Source organism: Schistocerca nitens, chromosome 10, assembly GCF_023898315.1.
Source record: "Schistocerca nitens isolate TAMUIC-IGC-003100 chromosome 10, iqSchNite1.1, whole genome shotgun sequence".
NCBI lineage: Eukaryota > Metazoa > Arthropoda > Insecta > Orthoptera > Acrididae > Schistocerca > Schistocerca nitens.
Window position 1 is genome coordinate 103350965 of NC_064623.1, and position 12345 is coordinate 103363309.

General features: G+C 44.2%; 1 protein-coding gene across 2 annotated transcripts in view; it reads right to left on the reverse strand.

The window, feature by feature from the left end:
* The window catches only part of LOC126210221 (connectin-like), an 802365-nt gene that overhangs the window by 192224 nt on the left and 597796 nt on the right, over nucleotides 1-12345 (reverse strand). The window lies entirely within an intron of this gene.

Below are 12345 nucleotides of genomic sequence, written 5' to 3' on the forward strand. Positions count from 1 at the left end.
TGTTTTGCGGTCATATATTTGGTTTTATGCCCCTTCCACTTGCTTTTATGTTTGTTTCTTAGCTGGAAGTAAGTAACCAAACTGCTTCGCTAACCGAAGATGGTTCAAATGGCTCTAAGCACTATGGGACTTAACCTAGGAGGTCATCATTCCCCTAGACTTAGAACTACTTAAACGTAACTAACCTAAGGACATCACACACATCCACGGCCGAGGCAGGATTCCAACCTGCGGCCGTAGCAGCTGCATGGTGCCGGACTGAAGCGCGTAGAGCCGCTCGGCCACAGCGGCCGGCTAACCGAAGAAATACTGTGCATTATGGATGAAGGGCAACAGGTGACTCCATATCCGAAAAGCATTTGACAAGGTGCCTCACTGCAGAATGTTGACGAAGTTACGGGGATATGAAATAGGTTCCCACACATGTGAGTGAACTCACCAACTAGTGGAACTCAGTACGCTGCACTCGACGGCGAGTGTTCATCAGAGACAAGCGTATCGTCAGGAGTGCCACAAGGAAGTGTGGCAGGTCGGTTATTATGTTCTATATACATAAACAGTCTGGCGGACAGGGCGAGTAACTACACTCCTGGAAATTGAAATAAGAACACCGTGAATTCATTGTCCCAGGAACGGGAAACTTTATTGACACATTCCTGGGGTCAGATACATCACATGATCACACTGACAGAACCACAGGCACATAGACACAGGCAACAGAGTATGCACAATGTCGGCACTAGTACAGTGTATATCCACCTTTCGCAGCAATGCAGGCTGCTATTCTCCCATGGACACGATCGTAGAGATGCTGGATGTAGTCCTGTGGAACGGCTTGCCATGCCATTTCCACCTGGCGCCTCAGTTGGACCAGCGTTCGTGCTGGACGTGCAGACCGCGTGAGACGACGCTTCATCCAGTCCCAAACATGCTCAATGGGGGACAGATCCGGAGATCTTGCTGGCCAGGGTAGTTGACTTACACCTTCTAGAGCACGTTGGGTGGCACGGGATACATGCGGACGTGCATTGTCCTGTTGGAACAGCAAGTTCCCTTGCCGGTCTAGGAATGGTAGAACGATGGGTTCGATGACGGTTTGGATGTACCGTGCACTATTCAGTGTCCCCTCGACGATCACCAGTGGTGTACGGCCAGTGTAGGAGATCGCTCCCCACACCGTGATGCCGGGTGTTGGCCCTGTGTGCCTCGGTCGTATGCAGTCCTGATTGTGGCGCTCACCTGCACGGCGCCAAACACGCATACGACCATCATTGGCACCAAGGCAGAAGCGACTCTCATCGCTGAAGACGACACGTCTCCATTCGTCCCTCCATTCACGCCTGTCGCGACACCACTGGAGGCGGGCTGCACGATGTTGGGGCGTGAGCGGAAGACGGCCTAACGGTGTGCGGGACCGTAGCCCAGCTTCGTGGAGACGGTTGCGAATGGTCCTCGCCGATACCCCAGGAGCAACAGTGTCCCTAATTTGCTGGGAAGTGGCGGTGCGGTCCCCTACGGCACTACGTAGGATCCTACGGTCTTGGCGTGCATCCGTGCGTCGCTGCGGTCCGGTCCCAGGTCGACGGGCACGTGCACCTTCCGCCGACCACTGGCGACAACATCGATGTACTGTGGAGACCTCACGCCCCACGTGTTGAGCAATTCGGCGGTACGTCCACCCGGCCTCCCGCATGCCCACTATACGCCCTCGCTCAAAGTCCGCCAACTGCACATACGGTTCACGTCCACGCTGTCGCGGCATGCTACCAGTGTTAAAGACTGCGATGGAGCTCCGTATGCCACGGCAAACTGGCTGACACTGACGGCGGCGGTGCACAAATGCTGCGCAGCTAGCGCCATTCGACGGCCAACACCGCGGTTCCTGGTGTGTCCGCTGTGCCGTGCGTGTGATCATTGCTTGTACAGCCCTCTCGCAGTGTCCGGAGCAAGTATGGTGGGTCTGACACACCGGTGTCAATGTGTTCTTTTTTCCATTTCCAGGAGTGTATTTGCGGTTGTTTACTGATGATACTGTGTTGTACGGAAATGTACTGAAGTTGACTAGCTGTACGAGGATACAAGATGACTTAGACAAAATTTCTAGTTGGCGTGCTGAAAGGCAGCTAGCTGTAGATATAGAAAAATGTAAGTTAATGCAGTTGAGTAGGAAAATCAAACCCATAATGTTCGAATACAGCAATAGTAGCGTGCTGCTCGACACAGTCACGTAGTTTAAATATCTGGGGGTAATATTCTAATGGGATGACCATGTAAGGTCTGTAGAAAGGAAGACGAATTGTCGACTTGGGTTTATTGGGAGAATTTTAGAAAAGTGTAGTTCATCTATGAAGGGCACCTTATAGGCCTATTCTTGAGTGCTACTTCAGTGTTTGAGATCTGCAACAGGTCGAATTAAAGGGACAACGGATTAAAGAAACACTATGAAGCAGTTCAGGGACGGACTGCTACATGTGTTACAGGTGGGTTCGCGCAACACCCCAAGTAACGTGGAGACGCTTCGTGACGTGAAATGTGAATCGCTGGAGGGATGGAAACATTCTTTTCTAGAAACGCTATAGAGAAAATTTAGAGTTACGGCTTTGAAGCTGACTGCAGAACCGTTCTACTGCCACATCATATATTTCCCTCAACGGCTACAAAGATAAGATTAGAGGGAATAAGGCTCACATGGAGGCATATAGAGAGACGTTTCTTGCTCACTCTATTTGTGAGTAGGACAAGAAAGGAAATGACTACATGTGGTACAGGCTACCCTCCGCCACACACATGCGGTGGCTTGCAGAGTATGTATGTACACGTATATGTAGATCGTGTGCTTCCCTCTACTGTGTCTTTTGCATTTCTCAATGCGTCCATTGTAGTCCCTTTCGTAGTAATAATTTTTACACATTTTCAAATTTTATTACTACCTCAAAAGAACAATACATAATATCCCAAATTAAGGTACTATTTTGGTTTCTCGTAGCTAAACTGTTGGCAAATCGCACAGAAGTTCCGAGAATATTTTTCTTGATACACCTATGTGTCTATGGACCAGTCGAAAATGTAAATTATCGCAAAATAACCTCAACGTGTTTTTATTAGAAGTCGTGCAGTTTGTATGTATTTCAAATCGGTTAGTGTTATGACATTCTATAGTAGTGCTTTAGAACATAGAGAAACTTGTAGAAGTTTGAGATGTAACGATTTATTAAATGAATTACACAAAATCCGAGAACCGATTTCTTATGTCCTTGTTTAGTCCCCCCCCCCCCCCCCCTTGCCCCTTCCCTGTCCCAAGTTCAATATCCCCTCCTGTGGTTTTCTCTGTTAACTCAATGATTACATAAGCTGTCGCAATGCGCAAAGTCCTTTCTTGGCCGCTGGTAAGCTGCTGTCACGCAGTACTTCTGTAGAGTACCCTCACCACGAATTCCAGATTACGCATCGCATGACAGCAGCACTAAATGCAGAGAGCGTTATATGTGATTTACATCATACAGTTTGTGCATTGCTGTATGTGTAACCGCAGTGGCGGTAGTCAGTCATTTGTCGAGGTACCTCGCCGACGGGTGCATTGTGTGCTTCACTGGTGTCCCACCAGTTGCAAGACTGTTGCGATCTAACGTGAGTTTCACGTTATCTCTTCAAGTTTATTTTACTTTGCTTGTGTCTTTGTCCCGTATCGGCGCAGCTTAGGCTTGGTTACTATCAGATCTGGCATAGTTAATTTAACCCTAGATTACTCAACCCTCGTGATATTTACGATTGCAGTTGGTATCTCTTCGAGGTTTCGGCGAATATGAGGAAGTCAGCGAAACGTACTCTTGAGTGCCTTTATGGAAAGCATAACGGATGGCTATAATTAATGTGCACTTACACAAGGAGTTCCAGTGTGGGCTTAATTATCCTACGGCTGCGAAGCGTAGTAGATACGCTAATGAGTTAACGTGGAACCGATTTACGATGGGAAAAAAATTAGTTCCAATTATGGCCACCAGGTGCAAATCTGACGCTATGCAGCATCTCATCGACGACTCCGGTGCTTATATCGAACAAATTGTGAAAGCAGTGGTTAATAAGAAAATTAACATATTGCCTTTCCCACTTGTATGACCTTTTCTTCCCACGTCCACTACCTTATCCATTACATGTGCGAACATTTTCAAACATCTTGCATTTACAGTACCGTAAAGCACTTGGTGGACAAACCCAAACTTGAAACTAAATTTTTTCCAGAGTAAATCTGTTCCTCATTAATGCATTAGGAAATCTATAAATTTCGCTGCCATACGATAATTACAATCACACTGACCTCCACGGGCAGCTATACTTCAGTTTTAACCATCCAGTAGTTGTTAACAAAGGTTGCCTTATCTTCGTCAGACTCGAGCAGGTCGTATTGTAGCCTATCGCGATTGCGGTTTATCGTATCGCGATATTTCTGCTCACGTTGGTCGAGATCCAATGACTGTTAGCAGGTAATCTTGTAAATATTACGAGTGTTTAATAATGGTGTGTCTGTTTTCTAATAGATGGCACACTCCTTATGTTGCTTAATATTTATCTGTGTGGCATCGTGCGTGAGATATTCAGCACAAGAGTGTTAGTTTATGTGACGCTAGCACTCTTCAGCGTTATTTTCATCTTTTCCTACTGAAATTCGCACGGTATGGGTGGCCGGAGTTCGATTTTGACTCTAACAAACTAGATGATTTGCTTCAAGAAACTGATAGAGACGTAATGGCAAATTTAGTGAAGAGGAAGATTTTCTCCGAGAAGATAATACTGTATACAGATGACAGTGATGAAGATCCAGACGTTGAAGCAGTAAATAAGGAAACAGATGAAAAATCACTGAGTGATCACGAAAGAAAGCAAAAGGCACTCTTCTCATTTTGTGTGTAGAATACTCTTGGATTCATAATAATTAAAATAATCTGTAACGTAAGTTATGCCTTCTTTTCCCATAACATTTTGAGCATTAAAATTGTCATACTATGGTATAAAATAAGGCAGTTTGTACTTATTCGTCTTGCAGCTCTAATAATTTAATTAACTAGTGCTTAACCTATAAATTATGACCTATCTGGAATAATTTCTCACTTTTTCTTGCACAGGAGGTGAAATCATAAAAATGTAATCTTTCGCAAGCACTGATTTAAACACTAGCTTCACTGTACTCATTATCTGGACCAATGGATGTCAGATAAAGCACCTGTTTTAAAGTGTTCGATTATGAGGGTTACACAATTTCTTCTCGCATATTAACGTAAGGTACACTCCTGGTCATTAAAACTGCTACAATACGAAGATGACGTGCTACAGACGCGAAATTTAACCGACAGGAAGAAGATGCTGTGATATGCAAATGATTAGCTTTTCAGAGCATTCACTCAAGGTTGGCGCCGGTGGCGACACCTACAACGTGCTGACATGAGGAAAGATTCCAACCGATTTCTCATACTCAAACAGCAGTTGACCGGCGTTGCGTGGTGAAAGGAGGAGAAATGCCTACCATCACGTAGCCGACTTTGATAAAGGTCGGATTGTAGCCTATCGCGATTGCGGTTTATCGTATCGCGATATTTCTGCTCACGTTGGTCGAGATCCAATGACTGTTAGCAGGATATGGAATCGGTGGGTTCTGGAGGGTAATACGGAACGCCGTGCTAGATCCCAACGGCCTCGTATCACTAGCATTCGAGATGACAGGCATCTTATCCGCATGGCTGTAAGGGATCGTGCAGACACGACTCGATCCCTGAGTCAACAGATGGAGTCGTTTGCAAGACAACAACCATCTGCACGAACAGTTCGACGCCGTTTGCAGTAGCCTGGACTATCAGCTCGGAGACCATGGCTGCGGTTACCCTTGACGCTGCATCACAGCCAGGATCGCCTGCGATGGTGTACTCAACGACGAATCTGGATGCACGAATGGCAAAACGTCATTTTTTCGGATGAATCCAGGTTCTGTTTACAGCATCATGATGGCCGCACCCGTCTTTGGCGACATCGCGGGGGACGCATATTGGAAGCGTGTATTCGTCATCGCCATACTGGCGTATCACTCGGCTTGATGGTATGCCATTGGTTACCTCTTGTTCGCATTGACGACACATTGGACAGTGGACGTTACATTTCAGATGTTTTACGACCCGTGGCTCTACCCCTCATTCGATCCCTGCGAAACCCTACATTTCAGCAGGATAATGCACGACCGCATGTTGCAGGTCCTATACGGGCCTTTGTGGATACAGAAAATGTTCGACTGCTGCCCTGGTCAGCGCGTTCTCCAGATCTCTCACCAACTGAAAATGTCTGGTGAATGGTGGCCGAGCAACTTGCTCTTCACAATACGCCAGTCACTACTCTTTGTGAAATGTGGTATCGTGTTGATGCTGCATGGGCAGCTGTACGTGTACACGCCATCCAAGCTGTTTGACTCAATGCCCAGGAGTATCAAGGCCCAATTTTAATGGCCAGTAGTGTAACTTCTAGCAAGAATGAGGTTTTTTTGAAATGAAATGTTCAGTATAAAAACTATGTGCTTTAGTATCTACGTAGTTTAGTATTTAAGTTTGTTGATTATAGAGAATGCTTTTTTAAAGATCCCCCCTTGACTAAACTTTTTTTGCTTCCATGCAGTTATTTACTGTTCTTTTTCTGTTTTAAAAACGTAATGCATAAGGGTGTAGTAAAACATTCTTTACGTGGAATAATATTTATTTGCAGAAACAACTTAAACAGTAGTAAGAAAGTAGGCAAAGTACACACTTCTGCCTTTTCAATACTTCACTCTTTCATTGTCTGGATTGGCTGGCGACCATTAGTACGTGTTTTAAACCACTAAATGTACTTGGAACTGAGTTTTCCCAGCTTCAGCATAATATTATTAATAGTGCGTTTCTACCTAACAGCTGAGTAAGTTCTTAGGAAAACGATTGAATAGTCTGATTTACTTGTCCATTAGACACAACATACACTCAAATCCTGTAAAAAGGGTAACACTATTGATTAGCTTTTCCTATTAAGAGAACTATCCTCCCATAGTGTACTTTATTTGGAAACTAAACTAAAATTTAGTAAGAGGGTTACAATTGGCTTTTCCCGTGACAGGACTATTTGCTCTGTTGGGGTATAGTATACGTGACAACATGGAGACTTATAATAGTAGTGGTAGGGTTATAGTGCTTTATGTTTTCAATGGCTTTCCTAGATCTCTGGAGTAAATGCCGGCATGGTTACTTTATCACGGCCACGGCTGAACACCCGTCATATCCCCGTAGCCTACCTGTCCTAAACCCTTAAAGTATGTTATGTGTAGAGACCGGATTATAAGCATCATAAAAACCTTAATATACCCATGCAAATATGAACGAAAATTGCATAAATAGAGTCGAAATATGCAAGATCAAATAATAAAAAAGACATAGTAGTTACTGCGAGCATTATATCTCAAAGTCGATCCTGTGAATATCAGTTATGAGGAAGAGCGCCGACCAACGTTAAAAATCCGTACATATAGAACACTGATATCAATTTCTGAATACTTTCTGGTAGATATAACGAAGGGGACCTTTCTTTGATTATTTTCTAAAAATTTGCAAAATTGGGACGCACACCATGTTTAAACAATTTTTCTTCCTATCAGTTGTTGTCGTTATAACAAGAGGATGCGATGCGAGCGAGTCGCAGCGAATCAATCGATATGTACAGCACCACCATCGAGATATATCGCACGCAGAGAGGCACGCTCAATAACTCTGTAATATTTTATTTCAAAAACAGCGTATGATCACGAATTTTTTTGTGCAGCATTAATTTTTAATTACTACTATCGGACCGAAGCATCATTTACAATTTATTTTACATTTTTCTACTATTGTAAACATAAACGACCAAGTACTGTCCTAAATTGTCGGCAGTAAGATCGTGTTTTCGATCAATCAAAACATTTTTACAAGCAGACAAGGACCGCTCTGCATCAACTGAGGAAACTGGGCAGTATTTGAATTTGGGTTCTTTGTTGGTACTTCTTGTTTCTGATAAAAGTTCACCCAATCCCATTCATAAAACAATTTGGCACAAGGGTTCGAAGTCTAGGATATTGTTTAAAATGTTTTCAACTCATAGTTTTCTTGCGAATACCTCCGGCAATGAGGAGTTAACTACAATAATTTTATTCATTAACTGAATAGAGTTATTCAAAGCGCAAACCTTCAAACTTTTTTAATACTTGCAGGTATATGGGATAAATGAGTGTTAATCACAGCAATGTCTATTTTAATGCCGGAACCATTAAAAGCTGCCAAAGCCTCTGCACTATTGATGTCGTTTACTACCCCTCTAATGGCCTCGAAATCTTCATTGTAAAACAACACAGTTTCGACCCACGTACCCCAACGAGATACCACTGATTCGGCAGGAGTAGGGACATTTGGTAGTTTTTCTTTGTAGGTCCTGATGCGAGCAGGAGCCTTTATAAACATTTTCTTTGTGGATGAAACCAGTTTATTTACATTCACAAACGTGGAACGTACTTCTTCAGCAAGGCGATGTACTCCATGAGCAAATGACGTCACATTAATCAAATTGGGATAAAATACTCGGAGGGCTCTTGCTGCGTTGATCATATAGGATGGAGCATCTCAAATAAACACAAACATAGTTTCATCTGCAGAAGATTCTGGAAATATTTTTCTAATACCCTCATTCACAATTCGCTACATAGGAAGAGGAAGGCACATCTTTCAAAGCACCAACTATTAAATTTGCAATGTAACGGCCATAAGTGTCGGTAGTTTTGTCAACTGAAATCTGGATAATGCTATCCTTCAGTTCATTACGTATTTCTTCCAGAACATTTACTTAAATTGTCGATACGTAATTTTTACGCGATGTTGATTCATTTGATACATTTTGATTTAACCAATATTTTCACAAGAAGCCTTTGAGGATAGGGCATCTAAGTTTGTGAAGAGGAATATTTCTTGCAATGAATGCTTCACATAGATCCAAGCTAAACTGACTCATTTGGTTACCTTCAGACAAATCTCTACTACTGCGACCTGCTTTGTCTGAAGTTGTTGTCGTGGTCCTTTCATCTGCATTCCTGCGATATGAAGACTGGTCTTGACATGCTGATCTATCTGAAACTTTTTTTTTTTGCTCGAAACGTTTTTCTCGCAAACTCGATAATGCAAAACAATTCCGTCACATGTAAATGTTCCAGGATGGTCAGCTATCCATGACACAGTACACGTTGTAAACAGGTTCAACTGTGTACAAGTAAACAGAAAGCTAAACTGGAACAATGGACGTGAGGCTAAAGGCGTGGCTAGTTTAATTTAAATGTTGCCGACGCGTACGGTATGGCAGCGGAGGGGATTCACCAGGGGTGCGAGCGCAGGAGCATTGACTCTGTCTGTCTGTTCCTGTTCCTCTTCTGTAATGATTTCGCTAGGCAGTGGCGGTCAATCTGTGAGACATCAAAACTAGATCGAGCTCGAGACCGCCCGTTTAAATTTTTAAAATCTTGTAAACGTAGAGCGAAAATATGCATCGTGACTAGTTTTTAGCCAAAGTATACAGTAACCGATGAAAAGGAGCCAAATATGCAAATGCATATGCAACATGCAAAAGCATATAATCCGGTCTCTAGTTACGTGGAATGCCTGTTATATCTTGTCCAATGAATTGGTACTGTATTACCTTAACAAATCCTATATCATTTTTCATGATCCTTGGATGAAAATACACTCCTGGAAATTGAAATAAGAACACCGTGAATTCATTGTCCCAGGAAGGGGAAACTTTATTGACACATTCCTGGGGTCAGATACATCACATGATCACACTGACAGAACCACAGGCACATAGACACAGGCAACAGAGCATGCACAATGTCGGCACTAGTACAGTGTATATCCACCTTTCGCAGCAATGCAGGCTGCTATTCTCCCATGGAGACGATCGTAGAGATGCTGGATGTAGTCCTGTGGAACGGCTTGCCATGCCATTTCCACCTGGCGCCTCAGTTGGACCAGCGTTCGTGCTGGACGTGCAGACCGCGTGGGACGACGCTTCATCCAGTCCCAAACATGCTCAATGGGGGACAGATCCGGAGATCTTGCTGGCCAGGGTAGTTGACTTACACCTTCTAGAGCACGTTGGGTGGCACGGGATACATGCGGACGTGCATTGTCCTGTTGGAACAGCAAGTTCCCTTGCCGGTCTAGGAATGGTAGAACGATGGGTTCGATTACAGTTTGGATGTACCGTGCACTATTCAGTGTCCCCTCGACGATCACCAGTGGTGTACGGCCAGTGTAGGAGATCGCTCCCCACACCATGATGCCGGGTGTTGGCCCTGTGTGCCTCGGTCGTATGCAGTCCTGACTGTGGCGCTCACCTGCACGGCGCCAAACACGCATACGACCATCATTGGCACCAAGGCAGAAGCGACTCTCATCGCTGAAGACGACACGTCTCCATTCGTCCCTCCATTCACGCCTGTCGCGACACCACTGGAGGCGGGCTGCACGATGTTGGGGCATGAGCGGAAGACGGCCTAACGGTGTGCGGGACCGTAGCCCAGCTTCATGGAGACGGTTGCGAATGGTCCTCGCCTATACCCCAGGAGCAACAGTGTCCCTAATTTGCTGGGAAGTGGCGGTGCGGTCTCCTACGGCACTGCGTAGGATCCTACGGTCTTGGCGTGAATCCGTGCGTCGCTGCGGTCCGGTCCCAGGTCGACGGGCACGTGCACCTTCCGCCGACCACTGGCGACAACATCGATGTACTGTGGAGACCTCACGCCCCACGTGTTGAGCAATTCGGCGGTACGTCCACCCGGCCTCCCGCATGCCCACTATATGCCCTCGCTCAAAGTCCGTCAACTGCACATACGGTTCACGTCCACGCTGTCGCGGCATGCTACCAGTGTTAAAGACTGCGATGGAGCTCCGTATGGCACGGCAAACTGGCTGACACTGACGGCGGCGGTGCACAAATGCTGCGCAGCTAGCGCCATTCGACGGCCAACACCGCGGTTCCTGGTGTGTCCGCTGTGCCGTGCGTGTGATCATTGCTTGTACAGCCCTCTCGCAGTGTCCGGAGCAAGTATGGTGGGTCTGACACACCGGTGTCAATGTGTTCTTTTTTCAATTTCCAGGAGTGTAGATAAATAAGTAATGACTTTTTGTTCATGCCTCAGATTTAGATTGGTAAAGCATAGACCATCAATAGTAAGTGTTGATATCGCTAGTTTTCCAAGTAGCTTTGGTCTGTCAGGATTCTAGACCGCGTTACCTGCATTTTAGATATGTTGCATGCCTATCGTGCCGTACCTCATTTCGATCGCTTTATTTGCGTGCGCGATCAGTGTCTCACTAGATTTCTCTAGAAACCGGAAGCGGTGAACTGTCTACAAACTGAGTGAGTATATGTAATTGGTCGCGTAACCAAAGGAACATTTTTGTCCTAAAAAATGGTTCAAATGGCTCTGAGCACTGTGGGACTCAACTGCTGTGGTCATCAGTCCCCTAGAACTTAGAACTACTTAAACCTAACTAACCTAAGGACGTCACACACATCCAAGTCCGAGGCAGGATTCGAACCTGCGACCGTAGCAGCAACGCGGCTCCGGACTGGAGCGCCTAGAACCGCTCGGCCACCGTGGCCGGCTTTTGTCCTACATAATTATCCTCCTGTCTGTTACTTAAAAATAAACTGTATTTGTAGCAGAATTTAAAGTACCAGTATTTGGTTCACGTTTTTTTCGAACATTTTTGATTTGTAACACGAAACAGAAGGACTTTGTAGTAAAAGCAATATATATATATATATATATATATATATATATATATATATATATATTGTTTTATTGTAATTTTACCATTTTCTGTGGGGACTGCGTAAAAAAATATAGAGATTTATTATACAGAGTTAGAAAAGTAATTTACTCATAAAAGGGTAAAATTTTTAAAAAAGGTGCAAATCAAAAATACACCAAAAGTCACTTCAATAGTTCGTCGAGCTTATATAAAACCTGTTTCTGGTGGTCATAAATAACTTTCGCTCTTAACAGTAATAAAAAGAAACCCTTGTCTTTTATCATGATAAATAACGTTCTATTGAGTAGAAAGAACAACAGTAATAATTCAGACTTTTTATGTTTTTGCCCAAAAATATACTTGCATCAAAAGCCGTTGCTTTCGTTACATAAAATCGTAGAAGTTAAATGATCAGAAAATTATTACTTATAAAGTGCAATTTATATGTTATAAGGATACACATATGGAAGTGAAACATGGACGGTTAATAGTTTGGACAAGAAGA